At 43.9% G+C, this 24,387-nt stretch overlaps 1 pseudogene; it reads left to right on the top strand.

Annotated features, from left to right (window-relative positions):
- The window catches only part of LOC124046942, a 107,341-nt pseudogene that overhangs the window by 2,787 nt on the left and 80,167 nt on the right, over nt 1-24,387 (top strand).

Below are 24,387 nucleotides of genomic sequence, written 5' to 3'. Positions count from 1 at the left end.
AACCCAGCTCTATGGCCGGGGGCCTCGGCGCCGATGTCCAGGCACGGCGCAGACCATAGAGAGCCCTGACCATAGAGAGCCCTTGGTGTTCTAGTTTTCCTATTTCTATGCTGGTGTAATTGGTACGGTTCCCAATTAGAGGCAGCTGATTATCGTTGTCTCTAATTGGGGATCATACTTAAGTTCTCCATTGTTCCCACCTGGGTTATGGGATATTGTTTGTGTTTGTGCTGGTTGCACCACGTAAGTCACGTTTTGTTGCTTGTTTATTGTTTTTGTTTGAAAGTTTCACTTCATTAAACGATGTCGAACTCAACACACGCTGTGTCATGTTTTGTCTTATTTTGCTCGACATGCCGTTGAGACCCTGGCCGCTCAGGTCTCCGACCTCTCAGGACAGTATCAGAGTCTTCGTCTCGTGCCACCAGCTACTTCCGGGTCTTCCGAGCCTCCGGAACCTAGGGTTAATAACCCACCATGTTATTCTGGGCAGCCCACTGAGTGCCGCTCCTTTCTCACCCAGTGTGATATCGTGTTCTCTCTCCAACCCAACACATACTCAAGAGAGAGAGCTCGGATTGCCTACGTCATATCACTCCTTACTGGTCGGGCTCGGCAGTGGGGCACAGCTATCTGGGAGGCAAGCGCTGAGTGTACTAACAATTATCTGAACTTTAAAGAGGAGATGATAAGGGTTTTTGATCGTTCAGTTTTTGGGAAAGAAGCTTCCTGGTCCCTGTCTTCCCTATGTCAAGGTAATCGATCCATAACGGATTACTCTATAGAGTTTCGCACTCTTGCTGCCTCCAGTAACTGGAACGAGCAGGCGTTGCTCGCTCGTTTTCTGGAGGGACTCCACGCTAAGGTTAAGGATGAGATTTTCTCTCGGGAGGTTCCATCCAGCGTGGATTCTTTGATTGAACTCGCTATTCGCATTGAACGACGGGTAGATCTTCGTCACCGAGCTCATAGAAGAGAGCTCGCGTTAACTGTGTCTCCCCTCTCTCCGACACTACCATCTTTCCCCACTGACTCTGGTGTTGAGCCCATGCAGCTGGGGGGTATTCGCATTTCGACTAAGGAGAGGGAACGGAGAATCACCAACCGCCTCTGTCTCTATTGCGGTTCCGCTGGTCATTTTGTCATTTCATGTCCAGTTAAAGGCCAGAGCTCATCAGTAAGCGGAGGGCGACTGATAAGCGCTACTAGACGGTCCTCTCCGTCAAGTACCTGTACTACTTTACCGGTCCATCTACGCTGGACCGGATTGGCAGCTTCCTGCAGTGCATTAATAGACTCTGGGGCGGAGGGCTGTTTTATGGACGAAGCCTGGGCTCGGGAACATGACATTCCTCTCAGACAGTTAGGGAGCCCACGGTCATGTTTGCCTTGGATGGTAGTCCTCTCCCCAGTATATTATATGAAACACTACCTTTAACCCTCACTGTATCTGGTAACCATAGTGAGACCATTTCTTTTTTGATTTTTTGTTCACCTTTTACACCTGTTGTTTTGGGTCATCCCTGGCTAGTGTGTCATAATCCTTCTTTTGATTGGTCTAGTAATTCTATCCTTTCCTGGAACGTTTCTTGTCATGTGAAGTGTTTAATGTCTGCTATTTCTCCTGTTTGTTCTGTCCCCTCTTCTCAGGAGGAACCTGGTGATTTGACAGGAGTGCCGGAGGAGTATCATGGTCTGCGCACGGTCTTCAGTCGGTCCAGAACCAACTCCCTTCCTCCTCACCGGTCGTATGATTGTTGTCCTGTTCTCTTCAAGAAGCGTTTTGCATCCGCTCCTATCCTTGTTGCACCTGACGTCACTAAACCGTTTATTGTTGAGGTTGACGCGTCGGGGGTGGGCGTGGGAGCCATTCTGTCCCAGCGCTCCGATACTGACGATGGGGTCCACCCTTGTGCGTATTTTTCTCATCGCCTGTCACCGTCGGAACGTAACTATGATGTGGCTAACCGCGAACTGCTCGCCATCCGTTTAGCCCTAGGCAAATGGCGACAGTGGTTGGAGGGGGCGACCGTTCCTTTTGTCGTTTGGACTGACCAAAAGAATTTTGAGTACATCCATTATGCCAAACGACTGAATGCGTGTCATGCTCGTTGGGCGTTGTTTTTCGCTCGTTTCGAGTTCGTTATTTCTTATTGCCCGGGTACTAAGAACACCAAGCCTCATGCTTTATCCCGTCTCTTTAGTTCTTCTGTGGCTTCTACCGATCCCGAGGGGATCCTTCCTGTTGGGCGTGTTGTCGGGTTGACTGTCTGGGGAATTGAGAGACAGGTTAAGCAAGCACTCACGCACACTGCGTCGCCGCGCGCTTGTCCTAGTAACCTTCTTTTCGTTCCTGTTTCTACTCGTCTGGCTGTTCTTCAGTGGGCTCACTCTGCCAAGTTAGCTGGCCATCCCGGCGTTCGGGGTACGCTTGCTTCCATTCGCCAGCGGTTTTGGTGGCCTACTCAGGAGCGTGACACGCGCCGTTTCGTGGCTGCGTGTTCAGACTGCGCGCAGAAGTCTGGTAATTTTTTTTCTGCTTCTGCTCCTGGTCTTGCTGGGTCTCAGTCTGTTCCCTGCCATCGCATCTCTCCTGTTCTTGTTCCTGCCCTTGCTGTGTCTCAGTCTGTCCCTAGTTGTTACTCTCCTGGCCTGTTTGGTCCTGTTTGCTCTAAAGCTTTCAGTTCTCTACCCGTGTCTCATTTTTTTTTTTTTAGAGTAGTACCCTAGTTTCCCTTTTTATCGTTTTTCGTTACGGTCCTGAGGAGAGGAGTTGGGTTCTTTCTCGGGACGTGCTGGACCGTTTGATCTATGATTTCCTCCGTTGCCGCCAGTGTTCCTCCTCGAGAGCGCCAGGAGGCGCTCGGTGAGTGGGGGGGTACTGTCATGTTTTGTCTTATTTTGTCTTGTCATTTTGCTTTTCCCTCTTCGTTTTCCCCCTGCTGGTCTTTTTAGGTTCGTTCTCCTCTTTTTCTCTCTCCCTTCCTCTCTCTCTTCTCTCTATCGTTCCGTTCCTGCTCCCAGCTGTTCCTATTCCCCTAATCAATCATTTAGTCTTCCCACACCTGTTCCTTATCTTTTCCCCTGATTAGAGTCCCTATTTCTTCCCTTGTTTTCCGTTCCTGTCCTGTCGGATCCTTGTCTATTGTTCACCGTGCTGTGTCTGTGTATCGCCCTGTCGTGTCGTGTTTCCCTCAGATGCTGCGTGGAGAGCAGGTGTCTGAGTCTGCTAGGTTCAAGTGCCTTCCCGAGGCAACCTGCAGTTCTTGATCGAGTCTCCAGTCTGTTCTCGTCATTACGAGTGGAATTATGTCTTATGTTTGTAGAATTACTTTTCTGGATTAAAGACTCTGTTTTCGCCAAGTCGCTTTTGGGTCCTCATTCACCTGCATGACACGCTGCGCCTTGGTCCGTCCATTATCAAGAACGTGACAACCGGGAACACAACAGATGTTATTTTGTGCCACTATTTAAAACAAATGTCCTTGTTAAACTTTGACACAAAGTAGTCTGTGATAAATAGCAGAATATGTTTCATCAGAGTATTTGTTATAGTCAAAATAATCCAAAATAATCCACTATGCTTTTTTTTTTAACTCAAACTAGTTGTATGAGCTCAGGCCAATGAGAACTACAGGCCATAAGTAGCAAATATACGTTCAAAACTTGTAATGTTCTCAATAATTTAATTTGATAAAAAAGATCTAACACAACATTAGGTGATAATATGTGTATTATTATGTATTAATAATCAGCTGTATTGGGGGCGGTCATTTTGGACACAATTCATTAACATGAAACGAACACAACAGGAGGGTTAAGTAGTCCTTTAAAATATTTTTCCTTAAGTTCTTTACAACACTGCCTTACCAGACGGTGATACAGTCCAACATGATGCTCTCAATTCAAAGATCAAGTTTACAATGGCTCAACTTCTACCAGACCCCTCTTACCCACAGAAGGGAGGAGGGATTGATGTGGGGGTTTTGTGACACCTCACGTCCGGTTGTAAATTGTATGCTGCAGAGGACTCTTTTTACCCTTTATTATTGGTGATTGGAATGTGACTTTGTTACAGAGACATTTTGCCGCCCAAAAACTCTATTGTCCAAAAGTGAACAGTGGAACAATATTCCTAATATCTGAATGTGAGGAATGATGAGAGATGGTCTATGGAAAATTAATGTCAATGTTGTGATGTCATTAAAAATGGTATAAAAATATTGTAACTTGAACAGTATACACACTGTATATGTCAGGTTTTCATCCTTTCCTACTTTGTGTAGGAAATACAGTATCAAAGATTTTTGTCAAGGTGGAATGTGATTTTAGTTTTGATGATACTTTGCCCCAGTAAGTAGCCACGCCTGAGGGAGCTCAGAGAGCGTGTCAGCATGACAGAATGCCTCCTTTTACCAGTGTTTAAAGGATGAGTTGAGAATTAACATATGAGACCACAAGGACTCAAGCTGCAGCTTAGATCTCCATTGGTTACAACCCTGGAAATCAACACGAGGTGAAGACAACAAAGTAGCCTCTCTAACAATCAAGGTTATGGTTGAGTAGCTGTTCGAAGTACTCTAAGAAAGTGGATTTAAGTCCCTCCTGTTACTCTCTTCAAACCCTCATCTACTACAATGCTCTCAATACCCCATTGGGGATCATCGACATGGCTGATTAGCTGTCTTCAGAGGATCACTCTTCCAGAACGAGTAAAAGTAAACACCACCCTGTTAGACTACAGGACATGGCATTGAAGCCATGAAAAAACTAAGAAGAAAGATGTTATGACTTCTTGTGAACAATCAGAGCCTTACACTTAAGAGATCGGGAGATGGCCCAACGGAACCCTTTCCACGAAGGCAAGGGTCCAACAGGGATAAACGTTGAAGGAAGACATTGAAACACCTAAATAAATTCATGAATTCTTACTCCAAATGGACGGTGTTTCAGGTGCAAAGCATTATTATGATTACTATGAGCGTAGTTTCAAGTGTATAAGTGTTCTCTCTTTCTTTCCCCCTTTTCTCATCTCTACTCCTCCCTATTTTGATAAACAAGCAGTCATGTTGTTGTTAGTCTGCTAGGGACCTGTTTCCATCGTATTAAGTTTATAATCAATATCCAATACCGTGTGTGTGTGTGTGTATCCTGTGTTATCATTTAGTTAGTTAGTAAATAAATGATGAAATCAATTTGTGTGGTAGGAAATTATCAGTAAAGCTGGGGTTTGTGCAGATGCAAGGAGTATGAGACATTCAGAATTATTATTTATTTGATTTATTTATTTTACCTTTATTTAACCAGGCAAGTCAGTTAAGAACATATTCTTATTTTCAATGACAGCCTGGGAACAGTGGGTTAACTGCCTGTTCAGGGGCAGAACGACAGATTTGTACCTTGTCAGCTCAGGGGTTGGAACTCACAACCTTCCGGTTACTAGTCCAACACTCTAACCACTAGGCTACGCTGATTTGAGGTAATGATTAATACATAACTGTTATTAATATATATCTTATATCATCTAGAGTTTAATTTGGGTGATGGTAACTTGTTCTGTGTTGCCCCAAATTCTAATGATTAACTTAATTGAGTACAATTAAACCTAGCTAGTTGATTCGATACATAACAGTCATCAGATTAATGTTAGGTCACGTCATGACAGTCTTTAGGGCCAAGTTAAATTTCTTCAGCCTCCTGAGGTTGATGTTGAGGGAGAGGTTATTTTCCTGGCACCACTCGGCCAGGGCCCTCACCTCCTCCCTGTAGGCAGTCTCGTCATTGTTGGTATTCAGGCCTACCACTGTTGTGTCGTCTGCAAACTTGATGGTTGAGTTGGATAGGTGTGTGGCAATGCAGTCATGTGTGAACATGGAGTACAGAAGGCGGCTGAGCACATACCCTTGTGGGGCCAGTGTTGAGGATCAGCGTAGCAGAGGTGCTGTTGCCTATCTTCACTATCTGGGATTGGCCCGTCATGAAATCCAGGACAGGGAGCGGTTCAGACCCAGGGTCCGAGCCTAGTGATTAGCTTGGAGAGCACTATGGTGTTGAAGATTGAGCTGTAGTCGATGTACAGCATTCTTACATATGTATTCCTATTGTCCAAATGGGATAGGGCAGTGTGCAGCTCGATGGTGATTGTGTCATCCGTGGATCTGTTGGGGCAGTATGCAAATTGTAGTGGGTCTAGGGCAGGCCTGAGAAATTCCAGTCCTCGAGGGCCTGATTGGTGTCACACTTTTCCCCCATCCCTGAAGTCAGGTGTGTTAGCTGGGGTTGGGGAAAAGGTGTGACACCAAACAGGCCCCCGAGGAGTGGAGTTGCCCAGGCCTGGTCTAGGGTGTTCGGGTAAGGTGGAGGTGATATGATCCTCAACTAGGCTCTCAAAACCCTTCATGATGACAGAAGTGAGTGCTACAGGGTGATAGTAATTTAGTTCAGTTACCTTCATACATGAACAACGTTGGACTTCTTGAAGCAAGAGGGGACACAGACTGGGATAGAGAGAGCTTGAATATGTCCGTAAACACTCCAGTTAGCTGGTCTGCACATGCTACGAGGACGTGGCTTAAGATGCCGTCTGGGCCAGCAGCCTTGAAAGGGTTAAGGAGTATACTTGTCTTACTAATTAGAAAACCAGGTGTTTTAATCGGTGTATTCTTACTTCAGTTTTGATCTTATGCCAATTAAAATAAGCAGAGTAAGGTGTTTACATGCCTATTGCATAAACTGCCATAATCAGTTTAATATCAAATTATTAGTGTGCATGTAAACGTACTCAGTGTATACATCAATGCTATTCTAAGAGGTAACCCGGAATTTATCAAAACAATCTTGAAGCATAGATTGAACAGTCCTTACCACGGATACTTCCTATTTACATTTCTGCCAATAGGAAGGGATGATCAAAATGGAGGAATGATAGGATATTCCCGAAGGGAGGGTCTTGTAGCCATCCTGGAAGGGGGAGTAGCAATGGTCAAGAGTGCTCAATTAGCGAGTAGCACAGGAGATGTGTGGATAAAACTTAGGTCGCCTTTTCCTCAGATTTCTTTCATTAATGTCCCCAGATAAATGCACAATAAATGCAGCCTCAGGATATGCAGTTTTCAGTTTTCACAATGTCCAGTGTAGTTTTATGAGACCTGTCGAGTCATATTTTCAGTATCGGTTCTTTCCAAAACCACACCTTGGTAACACTGATAGTTATCTAGATCATTGTGACCTGATTGACAGCTCCTTTGGAATGTTGTGTGAAATTGTTTCACAGTTCAGTGACAAGGTTGCGGTGCATCACGCAAATCCAACCCAATCGTAGCCGCTAGTAAGCTCTGCCTGACAGTTAGGATCTCTGGAGGGGATGGATTGTTGACATGTCTTCCAAAACTGGCATGCCTCACATTTATGTTTCTTGAAGCTTATTCATGATATCAGAAAAGCAGGTGCTGAAAGGATTTTGATTGTCTGGCTAAAGTATTTAAAGCACCCGAAATTATTTAAGAGACTGTCCAAACAATACATACATTTCCATCATTCTCATTCTTGGCTAATCAACTTATACAAAACAAACAAAGAAAAAAGAAAAGGGGAAGAAAAAACGTTGCTCTTTTCGCATGTGGTCGACCTGATTCTGAAAAAAAGCTTGTCCTTATTCTACGCTCACAGAGTTTATTGCTGAAAACGCCAAATTCACCATTGTGTCATTGATCATTGCATTCACAAAATGTTGTCATGCTGTCTGATGTACAGTTCAGCCGTGATATCATCAAAACATTCATGTTTTTAATGCAACTCAACAGTTGCATTACAGTATGACCAGAATGAACTCCAAGCCTTTTCCCCGCAGTGTTTAAAAGGATTACTGGAAAAATACAATATCTTCTTTGTCAGCACTTAAGGTCTATATCATTCTGCCTCAGGATATCCTTTTCCTGAAAGGAAGTATTGTTCGTAATGTTTTTTAGCTCTCATGCTACTCATCACATTAACACCTCAAAGCAGAAAGAATTTACTGATCTAGTGGGATAGTTCAAGGTATAGTTCACACTTTTCTCTGTAGAATAAAACTTTCAAACTTCAGTTTTTATGGACATCCAATTATGGAATCATATTTACATAATGTATCACCAACAGCGCATGCAGAAAGACAATTTAAAAAAAACTCAAATATTCTACCACAAATGCAGAAATATTTCCAGGTTTTTGTACATATCAGGTTGCAGTATTTACCCTTCCGAATCCTGTGGTTTCACACTGAGACAGAGCTCCTCTCTACCATGTCAGGTGATTTTCCATGGTGGAAGCCGATGAGAGGCGTGTGATCTCTACATGATGTGGCCTATGCCCTGAGGACACTGCTCTGTATCATCTGACACTGGAGGGCCTTCACACACATTCTGTGTGTGTGTGCACACATTTTACCCTTCCTCCCTGTCCCATCCATGTCCCATCCATGTCTGTCCTCCTCTTTCATCTGCCATTCCCTCCATTCCCTCTGTCATGTAAAATCAATAGCAGGTCCATTTGCCTTACAGTATAATGGGTTCACCCCAAACCCCGGATGGTAATGATGCTCTGATAACCCATGGGTGAGACACGTAGGGAAGATGATGTTTAGACTGATCAATATCACTGGTGTGCATTATGGGTTGGATCCTAACAGGATCTTTACTTCACTCAACCCACTCGCTCTGTATGATGTGATGCTGTGTTCAAGGTGGGGTACTCTCAAGTTCTTCCTGAGCCGCCATATGTTTGTGGCATCTCTGTACTCTGTCGTCATTACAGAACAGGTTAGCCTTTGACACAGCTGTTCTTCTAGCGCTGTCCAGCCTAAATGGATTCATGAATTTCAAACTGATATGTTATGAGCTGATTTGAGATCAGTCTGGGGGTCTGTCCCAGAGAGATACTGTATCACATGAGACTCCATGACATCACTCCATTATTGTCCTGGCTGGGCTAGACGGAGTGCCCTAACCTTGGGGAGGTTATAGAGGGGGTATTTGGCTTTATGAGTTAATCTGGCAAAACTCACTTATACACCCAGTCTTGTGCTTCCTAAACAAGGATATAATACCCCCCTTAATGATATAGGAAAGGGGAGATCAATGGGGACTTTGGGGTTAAGGCCCCATTTGTCTTTAATTAATAGCTACATGCTGAACATCACAGAGCTCTGTCTGCCTCTGGATACTTTACACCTCAATGGAGAGTGACTTGGGATAATGTTGGTTGTCTACTGTTAAGGTGCCTATTGCAGTCATTAGTACATAGCATGCCTATACAATCAAAGAGTTTAGCGTTGACATTGGTGGGCGGGCCAATGACACCGCAAATGTCCCACATGACTTGCAATGAGCGATGATAGAAGAGTATAGGTTTAAATGTAACAGCAGAATCACCCCTCACTTGACCGTATGCAATGGCGATTTTAATCTTGGTGGGGGGGCAATCTCAAAAGCATTTTTTTAGATGCATGCCAGCAAAGCCACAACACAACACTAAACAATATATTAATTGCACTATAACGGTGACAAACAGTGCCCACAAACTGTTAGGGCCTATATAAAGCTGTCCCAACAGCAGAGCTTTCTTTTCAGCACCAAGGAGTGAATCCTTACCATCACTACACCTGGCTATTAGCGGAGCCTTGTCTGGCAGTGAAATAGTTTATTCATCTCATTTACTGCCTTTAAAAAAACATAGCTGATATGGCTTACTTGCTTAACTTTTTAGGGATAGGGGGCAGCATTCTCACTTTGGAGAGAATGCGTGCCCATAGTGAACTGCCTCCTACTCTGTCCTAGATGCTAATATATGCATATTATTATTACTATTGTCTGTCATAGTTGAAGTGTACCTATGATGAAAATTACAGGCCTCTCTCACCTTTTTAAGTGGGAGAACATGCACAATTGGCGGCTGCCTAAATATTTTTTGCCCCACTGTACATATCTCCCTTGCATATTACATCATTTATACAACTTTTTTTACTTTTATTTTTTTTACTTTTATTATTTATTTATTTATTTTATCCGTTATTTTACCAGATAAGTTGACTGAGAACACGTTCTCATTTGCAGCAACGACCTGGGGCATAGTTACAGGGGAGAGGAGGGGGATTAATGAGCCAATTGTAAACTGGGATTATTAGGTGACCTTGATGGTTTGAGGGCCAGATTCGGAATTTAGCCAGGACACCGGGGTTAACACCCCTACTCTTACGATAAGTGCCAGGGGATCTTTAATGACCTCAGAGAGTCAGGACACCCGTTTAACGTTCCATCCGAAAGACAGCACCCTACACAGAGCAGTGTCCCCAATCACTACCCTGGGGAATTGGGATATTTTTTTAGACCAGAGGAAAGAGTGCCTCCTACTGGCCCTCCAACACCACTTCCAGCAGCATCTGGTCTCTCATCCAGGAACTAACCAGGACCAACCCTGCTTATCTTCAGAAGCAAGTCAGTAGTGGTATGCAGTGGTATGACTTGAACAGGAAGGTGGCGCAGCGGTCCTTCTTGTGGGCACATTTTGTCATCTAACTGTCATCAAAGTCTGGCATGCTCTGGAGTCATGGTGCTTTCAAGATAACTGGGAACTTGAAAAAAACAAGGTTGAATGGTAATGTAAGTGATCTTCAGGTCGGAGCTCTAGAAAGAGGCACCAGTTCCCGACTTGGAATTTCGAGTTGGATGACCGTTCAAAACTTCTTTTCCAGTCGACGCTCGTTTTTTCCCAAGTTCCCAGTTATCTTGAACTCACTGAAGTCTGAGATTTCCCAGTCACGCTGGATTGACAGCATGGCCAACGTGTTACAACTTTTCTCTCCCATTGTGTTGCATGTGAATATGTATCATTTTAAGCTTGAAAAAGAGACCTTTAAACCCAGACTTGGACCACACACCCACTCCACTGAATAGCAGGCTAGTGGTTGCTTTGCAATACTTGCAGTTAGCCACTGATTCCTTCCAAACCGCTCATTGTTGAATTTGCGATTTCCAACGTGTAATGTTTATGTCCAATGACCGATGAGCACCGATACTTTTTTATTTATAATTTTACTTCATATGACAAGGTTTGAAAAGGATTTGCCAGTAGATTGTAGACTTGATTCATGATGATGATTGCTTGTCTTGCTTGCTAGCTAAGATCTGTCCCACCTGCCCTGAATGACGGTCGCCACTGACCCTATGACACTCTATTCCAGCTCTCTCAGCTCCAGGTGATAGCATATAATAAATGCCCAAGATTCCAGACAATGTGGTCCAAACAGGGCCCTATTGAAGCCCATCCAATGACCATGGCAGCCATTCAACAACGCTTTATTTTTCTTATTAAATTTCTCTCCCAGAATTCCATGTTTTTATCCCCATAGATCAGGCCTGTGAATCATCATTAAAGGCCCCATCAAGCTGTCAGGCTGTGTGGAGTGCAGGTGCAGCAGTGGTCCACTCCGCTCCACTGTAAACAATCAGCTATCCCTTCGCACTTCAGCCAGCCCTGTGAATAATGGAAGCCCACTCTGTTTTATGTGGTTCAGGGGGACTTGAAGAGATTCATCGCCTGATGCTTTTCGCCAAATTTGATTCTTAACTCCAGGCAGGACCCAGGCAGAACATTATAGCTAGTTCCGTCTGAGGATGTGATGGGGCTGGGGCTGGGGAAGTGGGGTTTGGAAGGTGTTGGGATGTGGCAGAAGAAGGGGAGGGGAGGTAAGGGAGGGGGGATTGTGGGTGTTGGAGATGAAAATTGAAGGCTTTCCCGACTTTCTCTCAGACAATCATTATCTGGGAAGATGGGATGGAAGCCTTTGCTTATGGAAAAAAAATGTTTTATAAATTGTGCATTTAAAGCTTCAGATCTTACAGATTACTCTCCATCATTTTTTTCAATGGTTTCTTCACTAGTTAGGGGTTGCGGTGGTTCTTTTGAAACAATAAAATGTCTGACTTAACTATTCGAGACACCAGCCAATTGCCCAGCGGTCATTGTTCCTCAAGGTCAGCGAGAAAATGGAGGTGCCCAAGAAAAACAAATGCAGACCATAGTGTAGTTGTCACACCCTCCGCTTTTAACTGAGCCTTCTAAAATACATCTGAAGACTGGCTCCTTTTTCATAAATTGCTCTGAAGAAATACTCATACATAAATGTGGACCTTATAAACTGAAGTAAGAGGAACATTTTTCATGATTTAAGAAAAAGGCCTCCAGAGTTTTCTTTATTGTAATGATATTGGTGGTGAGTGACGTTCCAGTGACTTTCCACCTTCTTTAAATTATTGTACGGCTTCGCAGTAATGTAAGGAATTTCAACTTGGCCTCAGAGAAGATATAAAAGTAATTGAGGTTGCCAAACGATGACATAAGGAAAAAGCCTTAAGTTTCATTTGAGCTTTGGGTTGAAGAAAAGCAAAGTTAAAGGCTACACTTTACGCATGAAAAAATAAAATATATATTTTCAAATGCAAAAATAATACTGTGTGTCAACGAGCTAAATGATCAGAGAAAATCACCCTGGTGAATCATAATACAATCAGAAAATCTGAGCCAGCCTCTGTGGTGTAGTTAGCACCTCTGTGCCCCGTTTTGGGGGTTGTGATTAGGGCCGGTTGGCTGCAGAGCTCTGTCTTCTAGTTCCTTGAAGGTCCACTGACAGTTTTGCGAAACTGTACAATATATTATCAGAGGGTATGAAAATAGCACTCAGCAGATCTGTCAGGGAAGATGGACAAGCTGAAACAGATGACGTGAGCCGCAGCATTGCGGTTGCCCCATCGCCAGCTCCCACCAACCAGCCTAGTATCGCGTGCAGCTACATGCTGAGGATCATGGGTCGCCACATCTGGCCGTGCTCACCTGGAGGCTGAGGGCAGGGCCTGGAGGGACAGGTGAGACAAAAGGAGAACATTCAAACCTGATCAGACAAAGGCCTTATCTAGCCACCGGCAGGGCAAACACACATGGAGAGAGAGAACCTCTCTGGTGATACATTAATCCATCATCCTGGCCAAGAGTACGGCCTTTCAGAATGACAGCTCACAATGTGTAGATGAAGGAGCACAGTGTTTTGATGTCAATGTGACCAGCTTCGGTATATGGTGCAGATGCAACGTATCCAACACAACATGGGAAAATAAATACTATTTTTCTCATCTTAGGGTGATGTAATCTTTTGAAATATGTAGGAGGAACTGACTTCATAGAATAATCATTATCTTTGAGACTCAAACTTTGTCAGGCAGGTGTTGTCTTTCTGAAAGTGTGCGAGGGGACCCAAATCCAACTTTATCCAAGCTAGCCTCTACTGTACTTGACAGCGTAGCAACATCTTAAAACCTGTTATAGCGCAGCATTGCTGAATACTCGTTTCTGATTGGCTAGAAGGGCATTCTAGAATGGAAATTAAAAACATATAATGGGACAGTTGGGAAAGATATTGGGACAGTTGGGAAAGATATCGGGACATCTTACCGTCATGGCTCGATATATGCACCTACACATGCACAGTACTTCTACGAAGTTATAGAAAGCTAAACCAACAACCACACAAACCAAAATTGGATACATTAACTACGTTTCCATCCACATTCTTTATGCGAGTAAAGTCATACCTTATAAAATAGTTGTGATGGAAACAATTGTATAAATGCTGACAGATCATTTGTTTGTTTGACATGGTGGAATCTTTTTGTGCCTGTAAAATGAATTATGCGAGAAATTGTGGTGGAAACTCCTTTAAGCTCAAATATTTATATAATAACCATCATGTCAAAGTAAACTTGGAGTCACGCAATGATATGGTGTGTGGTCCTCTCACAACGACTCAGTTTACAAGTCTACAAGTTTACAAGTCTAGGGATGAAATAAGTTAGAATGAACTTCACAGGGTGGTGAAAGTGCACAGTGATCTTAATGCTCCTTTCCAGTAAATATCGAGGGTCTTATTCTGGTGACATGATGATCGATGCTTGACTGCTGTTTGACAGAACAAGTCAGTTTGAACAAGTCCGTTTATCATCCATAATAATCTCATCATGTAGACTAGCCTACCTGCACAACCCACCCACACTGTGTCTGCGAGCTGTTGGCTAGAGCGCATGTGGAAATGCCAGAGTGAAAAAGCTATTGGTAGAGTTAAAAATGCAATGGAAGCACAATCAATTTTTATTCGGTACATGAAAACGTAACCAAAAAAGTACATTTCGTGTACACTATGCCATCGCACTGAATATTTATCCAGAACAAGTAGGTTTGGTGGAAACACACCACATATTTTGTTTACGTAGATGTTTTTATATTCACATGAAAATCTGTAGCCAATTGTGGTCCTTCTGTAGCTCAGTTGGTAGAGCATGGCGCTTGTAACGCCAGGTTAGTGGGTTCGATCCCCGGGACCACCCATACATAGAATGTATGCACACATGATTGTAAGTTGCTTTGGATAAAAGCGTCTGCTAAATGGCATATATTATTATTTTATATTAATTGGATGGAAATCTAGCTAATGTAAATGCAGGTTCAACGAGTAAATCTTTTTGCAGATGTATGTTTTTGGAGCATCTGATGAACTAACGTGGTGAGTGATGAACATTAATTTCTCCGGTCCCTACAGTTGCAGTCATGACTCAAGTGGCACTATGCTGTCAAATCCTCCCAAGTTTATAGTTTGAGGAGCTGTTTTCAGCAACTGTTTTTTATTTTTTATTCGGTTGTCATATTGGCAGGTTTCCTAGCAACAAATTATTTAGCTAGCTTCTAGCCTAGTGTTTGATATGCAATGTGTTCTCCTCATAATGAACAGTATCGAGTGTCCTGAAGAGAAGGCATACTTTTCTAGCTATGCCAGACAAAAATCAGGGAATCATCAGCTCATTGTTATGGATGTATCCAAATGAATGTCAATAGAAAGCAGCTGAAACAAATGCAAATGGTGCTACTTTACTGTTATTCAGGCTGCAGAGGGCAGAGTGACTTTGTTAGCCGTAGCTGGTTGGCTTGCTAGAAAGCAAGGGACAAGAACGTTGCCAGTGAGCAAGGCAACGGAAGATATAGAATGACGAACTGGGTAACGTCCATAAATATCAAACTAAAAATGAAATGATAACTGTGGAATGATTGGTATAAAAGCTGACGTTCTTTACATTACCTTGAAAATAATGGACGATTGTAACGGTCGTTGTTGGAAGGATGGTCGGACCAAGATGCAGCGTGGGGTAGGTCAATAATTTTTATTTATGATAATCTGCACAAAACAAGAAAGAGTAACAAACAAAACGTACAGCTTTGTAGGGATAAAAAGAAGCAATACAAAATCAAGATACCACACACAACATGTGGTAAAAGGCTGCCTAAATATGATCCCTTATCAGAGACAACGATAGCCAGCTGCCTCTGATTGGGAACCATACCAGGCCAACAAATAAAATAAAAAAACTAGACTACCCACCCTAGTCACACCCTGACCTAACCAAAATAGATAAATAAAAGGTTATCTAAGGTCAGGGCATGACAACTATGCAGTGGGACAATGCAGAGCCAAGTGTACAGAACATCTGCATTGTCCTTTAAACTCTGACCGCTTGTTTTGGGTCCTGTACAGGACCTGGCGAGTTTTTGGGTCAGAAAATAGAAAGTCAAATCAAATCAATTTTTCAAAACAAATCACATTTAATTTGTCACATGCGCCGAATACAATACAACCTTACCGTGAAATGCTTACTTACAATCCCTTATTGTGTTATTGACTGAACATTTGTTTATGTGTAACTCTGAGTTGTTGTTTTTGTCGCACTGCTTTGCTCTCAACAGGTCTACCTGGTTAAATAATGGTGAAATAAAAAACAATAAAAAAACAAGCCCTTACCAACAATGCAGTTCAAGAAAGAGATAAAATATTTACTAAATAAACTAATGTAAAAAAAATGAATCAATCAAAAAGTAACACAAGTAATGTACATAACAATAACGAGGCTATTTACAGGGGATACCTGTACCGAGTCAATTTGCAGGGGAACAGCAGTGTAAAAACAATGGGGGGGGGGTTCAATGTTGTAGATCGTCTGGGTGGCTATTTGATTAGTTGTTCAGCAGTCTTATGGCTTGGGGGTAAAAGCTGTTAAGGAGCCTTTTGGTCCAAGACTTGGTGCTCCGGTACTGCTTTCTGTGCGGTAGCAGAGAGAACAATCTATGACTTGGGTGACTGGAGTCTTTGACAATTTTATGGGCCTTCCTCTGACACCGCCTAGTATACCCACTGTAGTGCCTTACGGTCGGATGCTGAGCAGCTGCCATACCAGGTGCAACCGGTCAGGATGCTTTCTATAGTGCAGCTGTAGAACTTTTTGCGGATCTGGGGACCCATGCCAAATCCCATGCCAAATCTCAAGTCTCCTGAGAGGGAAAAGGTGTTGTCGTGCCCTCTTCACAACTGTCTTGATGTGCTTGGACCATGATGGTTTGTTAGTGATGTGGACAACAAGGAACTTGAAACTCTTGACCCGATCCACTTCTGTCCCATCAATGTTAATGGGGGCCTGTTTGGCTCTCCTGTTTCTTTAGTCCCCATCCCCAATCAGCACCTTTGTCTTGCTCACATTGTGACACATCATTTAAGCTACAGAGCTGGTCTTTTTGGAAATTGAACTCAGATCTTACTGTCAAGAGAATCGTCTCCCCCCACCGTCTCCCCCCACCGTCTCCCCACCGTCTCCCCACCGCCCCCCCTTTAAATAAATAATAACAATAAATCACGCGTTATGATCATAAAGAGTATGCAACTTCGGTCAAGTCAAACATTTTGTATGCATGAAAATGGTACACCCTGATGGTCATTGTGAAGTAATGCTTTTCCTTCTCCATCCACATGACCTTGTATGCTTCCTCCACATGCGTCGTTGATCTAGCTCATCATTTACAATAGGTAAATGGGAACATTTGTTGGAAGTTTCCTTACCTGTCTGTGCCTTATACATAAAACTCCATAACTTGAAGCCCTGTATGCTAAGGGCATTTTAAGGCTTGGAAATCTGTTCAGCCATTTTGGCACAGTGACTCACTACCCCAAGCAGACTCAACTGGTTTCAAATGGCCAAGCTCAGATGAAGGCCTTGAGGCCGTTACATAAAGCTTAATAAAGAGCACTGATACTAGCAAGAGCAGTATATGGGTTTCTTGTTTTTTCTCAAGTGGCCAAGAGACATCATGTAATCTCCCACTGCTATCTAGTGTACAAAATGCAAATCCGATAGGGGATATATTTATATAAATGGATAGGTAGAGACTTCAGCTTTCTCCTCGTATGTATATAATTCTTGTAAGTAGGGAAATGAAGGTGTTGCACAAGTCCAGCACTTTTAAAATGGCTTTGTTCCTATGGTAATTTGCACATGTTTAGAGCAACCCCATTAGGTCAAATTGTCACGTTCTGACCTTTATTTCCTTTGTTTTGTCATTATTTAGTATGGTCAGGGCGTGAGTTGGGGTGGGCAGTCTATGTTTGTTTTTCTATGTTTTGGGGTATTTCTATGTTTCGGCCTAGTATGGTTCTCAATCAGAGACAGGTGTCATTAGTTGTCTCTGATTGAGAATCATACTTAGGTAGCCTGGGTTTCACTGTGTTTGTGGGTGATTGTTCCTGTCTCTGTGTTTTGCACCAGATAGGGCTGTTTTGGGTTTTCACGTTTTTGTTAGTTTGTTCATTTGAAGTGATTTATTAAAACATGAATCAAAACAACCACGCTGCGCTTTGGTCCGCCTCTCCGTCAATGGAAGAAATCCCTAACACAAATATTTAAAGCCTAGACTTTCAAATATCTTATTCCCCAACATTAAGATAATTGGGGGGATCCTCTCCCTGCCCCCGAAGAAAACTAACAACAAACTGTTTGTCAGTTTTTTTGGGCCTGCTGTATCTCAGGCTCTGTATTAGTCAGATTGTTACTGATACCTTTCTAACAGTACTAAGCATGGGTTTGTAGGACCCAAAATGTACTTTATGAGGGTAGTATACAATATTATACGTTGTTTAGAAAATGCCACCAGAGGGCATCAGAGTTTAAGATATTTGTTAGTACCTTATTTAGAGGACTTTGAGTGATTCTGGACCGGTTCTGATCAACATGTGTGTGTACGAAGCACTCTGTAAACAGCACAACATCAATTGCTGCGCACTCAGTGAAAGCTCTGGTTATAGCGCTTTGCATGCCATTCTCCTCTCTCATTGGTGATGCAGTATTTGAAATCTGACACCTCATTTGAGTAGGGAGCAACACGTCACATTTTCTGGCCTATCCAGACAAACGATCTAACTCCCCTGTCTCTGAACCTAGCAGCTCCACTTACAATATGGCATATGAAATGGGAGACTAAAGATTACAACAAACACAGTCTCATCACGCTGTGATGTTCTCAGATGGATTTAGAGCTCTCATCATGAAACAAATGCTAAATCATTTCATAAAATTGAATCAAGACCACTTTCTCTTGGTCACAGAGGGACAAAGCTTAAAGCTGAAGTTTAAGCAGAAAATGCTATGTCATCAGTTATATGAAAAGGTGAATTTTGTTGTCACGAAGTATGATCACATTTATTTTACAGTTATATGTTAATTTATTTTTTAAATATATTTTTTTCACCTTTATTTAATCATTTACAACTGCGACCTGGCCAAGATAAAGCAAAGCAATTCGACACATACAACAACACAGTTACACATGGAATAAACAAACATACAGTCAATAATACAGTAGAAAAAGTATATATACAGTGTGTGAAAATGAGGTAAGATAAGGGAGGTAAGACAATAAATAGGCAATGGTGGCAGAGTAATGACAATTTCCCAATTAAACACGGGAATGATGGATGTGCAGAAGATGAATGTGCAAGTAGATATACTGGGGTGCAAAGAAGCAAGATAGATAAAAAAAATATAGTATGGGGATGAGGTAGTTGGATGGGCTACTACAGATGGGCTATGTACAGGTACAAGTGATCTGTGAGCTGCTCTGACAGCTGGTGCTTAAAGCTAGTGAGGCAGAGGCAACTTCAGTGATTTTGCAGTTCGTTCCATAAGGTGAAATATTATAGTAAGTTGTTTCTAATTTGAATTGTACTATATTTACAAAGCATTTCAATCAATTCACGCCCTATTCTACCACTTTTGTTGAACAGGGAAAAAACTTGTATCATATTTGTATCATATTTGTACTGTGTACTTGAGCTTTTGTCCTCTACACCTCAGCAATTTACATATATTTTTTACAAGAAATTGAATGTTTCTAACAGCATAAGCAATATGAGTTATTGTTTACTGCCCTTTCATGATGCATTATTACTTTTGGGTATGTATATTTCAGTGGAAATCTACAAAATATTTAATTAAACACAGATAAAAGAGTCTTAAAATTAGATCAGCTCATTTCCAGCCAAAGCCAAGCCAGAGCACTTTCTGCTTGTTATAAAGAAACTACTGTACTACTGGGTTTCACAAATCATTGAGTTTAAATATACAATGACTGTGGTGAACAGTGCTGTTTCCAGTCCATCAAGCCCAGTGGAGCTCAGGCGTGGAGACAGGTGTGCCCCGTGGAGGACAGGGGAGAGGCCTGGGGAGGAGATGGGTAGGACAGAGGCAGCTCTGGGGTGACAGAAGGATGTAGTGTGGGGCCATGATGGGGGCTCTTCCTGCTCTGCAGCGGCAACCCCTTGAGCTCCAGAGGCCAGGGCCTGATTACTGTGTTGGGACCCAGCCGCAGAGCATTTTCATTAGGAAGAGGGCCAAGATCATCCAGGAAGGTTCCGGCCCATTAATACATTTGAAACGGCAAATGAAAGGGGCGAGGAGGGGACTGGGGGGGGCTATTTTGAAAGGGGAGAGCCCTGCGGAACGCTGTGGAACGGACAGCCATGAGAGCCTCAGTGAATAAATACCCCAGGATCATCGTAAATTCATTCAGTTTTCCCCCTTCTCTTTCTCCTCTAAGATCTGCAGCCAATCTTCCTGCAATTTACAATAAATTGTTTGTGAAATCCTTGACGATCCTACGACTGGGAATCGAGGGTATGGAGGTTGGGGAGGATGGGGGGGAGTTGCCGGCAGAGGAGTACAGTGTAAGAGTTCTGTTTTGGATGGGGGGGGGGGTGTTGTTTGGAATTGAAGCCAGCTACGTTATCTGCATCCTGTTATGGATAAATTAGATATTTTCATACAACAGAGGGTGAGTCATGAAGACCAATAGGATCCTATTGTGCATTTACACTTGATATTAGCTCAGAGTGATCAAAGCAACTACATCCATTTGATACTGTACGATGACACTGACAGATGTTTGCACAAAGCTGGAATACAGCAGATATGTTTCTGAGGTCCTGGATTCAAAAAAAGCAATCATTTCCATGCAAATACTTTGTATTTTCCATAGATTTCCATTATATGAAAGAGGATACGTCAAAACATCTCCACTGCAAGCACTGGTTTGGCAAAACATTTGGGACATTGCAGGTAAAATGTATGAGCTTTTAAGGTTAACTGCTAACCTACCCTGGTGTTATTTTGTATATATGATTTGTCCCTTGCTTGTTGCAGCACTGACAACATTAAGCCACAGACAGAGTACTCTGTCTAGGAGAGAAGAAAACTCTTCAGGTCAGTTTCCAGACTAGTTAATATTTCATCTTGTATACTGTATGTGGTATTATGACTGCTATTGATTTCTCATCTCTTATTAATGCAGTCTGGTGCCAGAACAAAATACTAATTACATCCATCCTACTACATGTTTCATGTTCACTTCTTCAATTACCCCAACGAAGTGAGAGCATGTCTCAATTCCTGAGTTTGTTAACCTGTTACTCCTACCCCCTACTTTTGAGAACATTCTGTTAAAAATCGCGCAACATTTCAGCGCCCTGCTGCTCATGCCAGGAATATAGTATATGCATATGATTAGTATGTTTGCATAGAAAACACTCAGACGTTTATAAAACTGGTTAAATCACGGCTGTGACTATAACAGAACGTGCGTGCCATCGAAAAGCGCAGGAAAATCTGATCACGGAAAATGGAAATATATATCCATCCGCCACTTCAACCCGTTGATAAAGGCGAACCACAATAAATGGGGCTGAGGTTGCAATACCTACAGCTTCCTCACGATGTCAACAGTCTTGTCATTTGCCTAGGTTTTGTTTCTTGGTCAAACGAAGAAGAGACAAGCCATTTGTTCAGGTCTCTGACCGGATATTTTGGTTGAGATTTACCCGGACATTATTTCCAGACGGACAGCTAAAGAATATACATCGCCTCGTGATCAATTTGGTCGCTTATTAACGTGTACTAATACCTAAAGTTGCATTACAAAAGTATTTCGAAGTGTTTTGTGAAAGTTTATCGTCGACTTTTTTAATTAAAAAAAATGACGTTACGTTATAAGACGCTATTTTTTTCCGTTTATCACACAGTCTTCATAGATCGATATCTAGGCTATATATGGACCGATTTAATCGGAAAAAAAGACCCAATAGTGATTATGGGACATCTAGGAGTGCCAACAAAGAAGATGGTCAAAGGTAATGAATGTTTTATATTTTATTTGTGCGGTTTGTGTAGCGACGACTATGCTAATTATTTTGTTTACGTCCCCTGCGGGTCTTTTGGGGTGTTACCTGCTATCAGATAATAGCTTCTCATGCTTTTGCCGAAAAGCATTTTAAATCTGACTTGTTGCCTGGATTCACAACGAGTGTAGCTTTAATTCAATACCCTGCATGTGTATTTTAATGAACGTTTGAGTTTTAACTAGTACTATTAAAATTTAGCGTAGCGCATTTGCATTTCCAGGTGTCTAGATGGGACGCCTGCGTGTCAAGTAGGAGCAAGAGGTTAACTGAGGCTGCAGTGTTTTACAATGTACCATCATTTTGCAAATCTAACTTATCAATATTGTTTATGGTGTTTGCTCCCCACAGATACAGCCTGGGTTGTGATAGACTGCAAGAAACCAAACATGACCCTCTCCATTAGATGACCCAGCAGTACAGACCAAGTGACTTCCCCAATAGCCAGAAACTGACCAGTTTAGCAAGTGTAGAAAAGAGATGTGAAGTGTTGCTGCCTGTTCCCCGCTGTAGCGTGGCAGCAGTGAAGCACTGGTGGTAAGTACTGAGCAGTAATCTGGAGGTGAAAGAAACGCACACCTGTTTAGGCGAGGTGTTGGCTGGCGGAGTAGAACACCTGTTTAGGAGAGGTGCTGGCTGGCGGAGTAGAACACCTGTTTAGGCGAAGTGCTGGCTGGCGGAGTAGAACACCTGTTTAGGCGAGGTGCTGGCTGGCGGAGTAGAACACCTGTTTAGGAGAGGTGCTGGCTGGCGGAGTAGAACACCTGTTTAGGCGAGGTGCTGGCTGGCGGAGTAGAACACCTGTTTAGGAGAGGTGCTGGCTGGCGGAGTAGAACACCTGTTTAGGCGAGGTGCTGGCTGGCGGAGTAGAACACCTGTTTAGGCGAGGTGCTGGCTGGCGGAGTAGAACACCTGTTTAGGAGAGGTGCTGGCTGGCGGAGTAGAACACCTGTTTAGGCGAGGTGCTGGCTGGCGGAGTACAACACCTGTTTAGGCGAGGTGCTGGCTGGCGGAGTAGAACACCTGTTTAGGCGAGATGCTGGCTGGCGGAGTAGAACACCCGAGGTGCTTTAGAACACCTGGCGAGGTGCTGGCTGGCGGAGTAGAACACCTGTTTAGGCGAGGTGCTGGCTGGCGGAGTAGAACACCTGTTTAGGCGAGGTGCTGGCTGGCAGAGTAGAACACCTGTTTAGGCGAGGTGCTGGCTGGCGGAGTAGAACACCTGTTTAGGAGAGGTGCTGGCTGGCGGAGTAGAACACCTGTTTAGGAGAGGTGCTGGCTGGCGGAGTAGAACACCTGTTTAGGCGAGGTGCTGGCTGGCGGAGTAGAACACCTGTTTAGGCGAGGTGCTGGCTGGCGGAGTAGAACACCTGTTTAGGCGAGGTGCTGGCTGGCGGAGTAGAACACCTGTTTAGGCGAGGTGCTGGCTGGCGGAGTAGAACACCTGTTTAGGCGAGGTGCTGGCTGGCGGAGTAGAACACCTGTTTGAGGTGCTGGCTGGCGGAGTAGAACACCTGTTTAGGCGAGGTGCTGGCTGGCGGAGTAGAACACCTGGTTAGGCGAGGTGCTGGCTGGCGGAGTAGAACACCTGTTTAGGCGAGGTGCTGGCTGGCGGAGTAGAACACCTGTTTAGGCGAGGTGCTGGCTGGCGGAGTAGAACACCTGTTTAGGCGAGGTGCTGGCTGGCGGAGTAGAACACCTGTTTAGGCGAGGTGCTGGCTGGCGGAGTAGAACACCTGTTTAGGCGAGGTGCTGGTTGGCGGAGTAGAACACCTGTTTAGGCGAGGTGCTGGCTGGCGGAGTAGAACACCTGTTTAGGCGAGGTGCTGGCTGGCGGAGTAGAACACCTGTTTAGGCGAGGTGCTGGCTGGCGGAGTAGAACACCTGTTTAGACGAGGTGCTGGCTGGCGGAGTAGAACACCTGTTGAGGCGAGGTGCTGGCTGGCGGAGTAGAACACCTGTTTAGGCGAGGTGCTGGCTGGCGGAGTAGAACACCTGTTTAGGCGAGGTGCTGGCTGGCGGAGTAGAACACCTGTTTAGGCGAGGTGCTGGCTGGCGGAGTAGAACACCTGTTTAGGCGAGGTGCTGGCTGGCGGAGTAGAACACCTGTTTAGGCGAGGTGCTGGCTGGCGGAGTAGAACACCTGTTTAGGCGAGGTTCTGGCTAGCGGAGTAGAACACCTGTTTAGGCGAGGTGCTGGCTGGCGGAGTAGAACACCTGTTTAGGCGAGGTGCTGGCTGGCGGAGTAGAGCACCTGTTTAGGTGAGGTGCTGGCTGGCGGAGTAGAACACCTGTTTAGGCGAGGTGCTGGCTGGCGGAGTAGAACACCTGTTTAAACGAGGTGCTGGCTAGCGGAGTAGAACACCTGTTTAGGCGAGGTGCTGGCTAGCGGAGTAGACCACCTGTTTAGGCGAGGTGCTGGCTAGCGGAGTAGAACACTAGGAGCTCAGATGCAATCATTTAATAACCTAATAACCAACGTTTCGACAGACAAGCTGTCTTCATCAGGGTATAATGAGCAGTACTCAGGGAGAAGGAAAGGAAAGATGCTCTGCTGTCTGCTCTGAGACTTGGATGATAGGATGGCAGGCCCTGCCAACACAGCTGTCCGGGTTGCCAGTCACTCAGCGAATGATGCTCCCCGCTCGCCCACATCACAGCGCCTGCAAATCTTTCAACATGGCAGCCGGGCACACCAGGACACAAAGCTGTAAACGAACCCTGGAAAGACAGGCTCCAGCTCAGTAGTGTGCTGGTGGAGTGTG

The sequence above is a fragment of the Oncorhynchus gorbuscha genome, linkage group LG10 (assembly GCF_021184085.1).
Source record: "Oncorhynchus gorbuscha isolate QuinsamMale2020 ecotype Even-year linkage group LG10, OgorEven_v1.0, whole genome shotgun sequence".
Lineage (NCBI taxonomy): Eukaryota > Metazoa > Chordata > Actinopteri > Salmoniformes > Salmonidae > Oncorhynchus > Oncorhynchus gorbuscha.
This window is presented reverse-complemented; position numbering and strand designations above follow the sequence as displayed.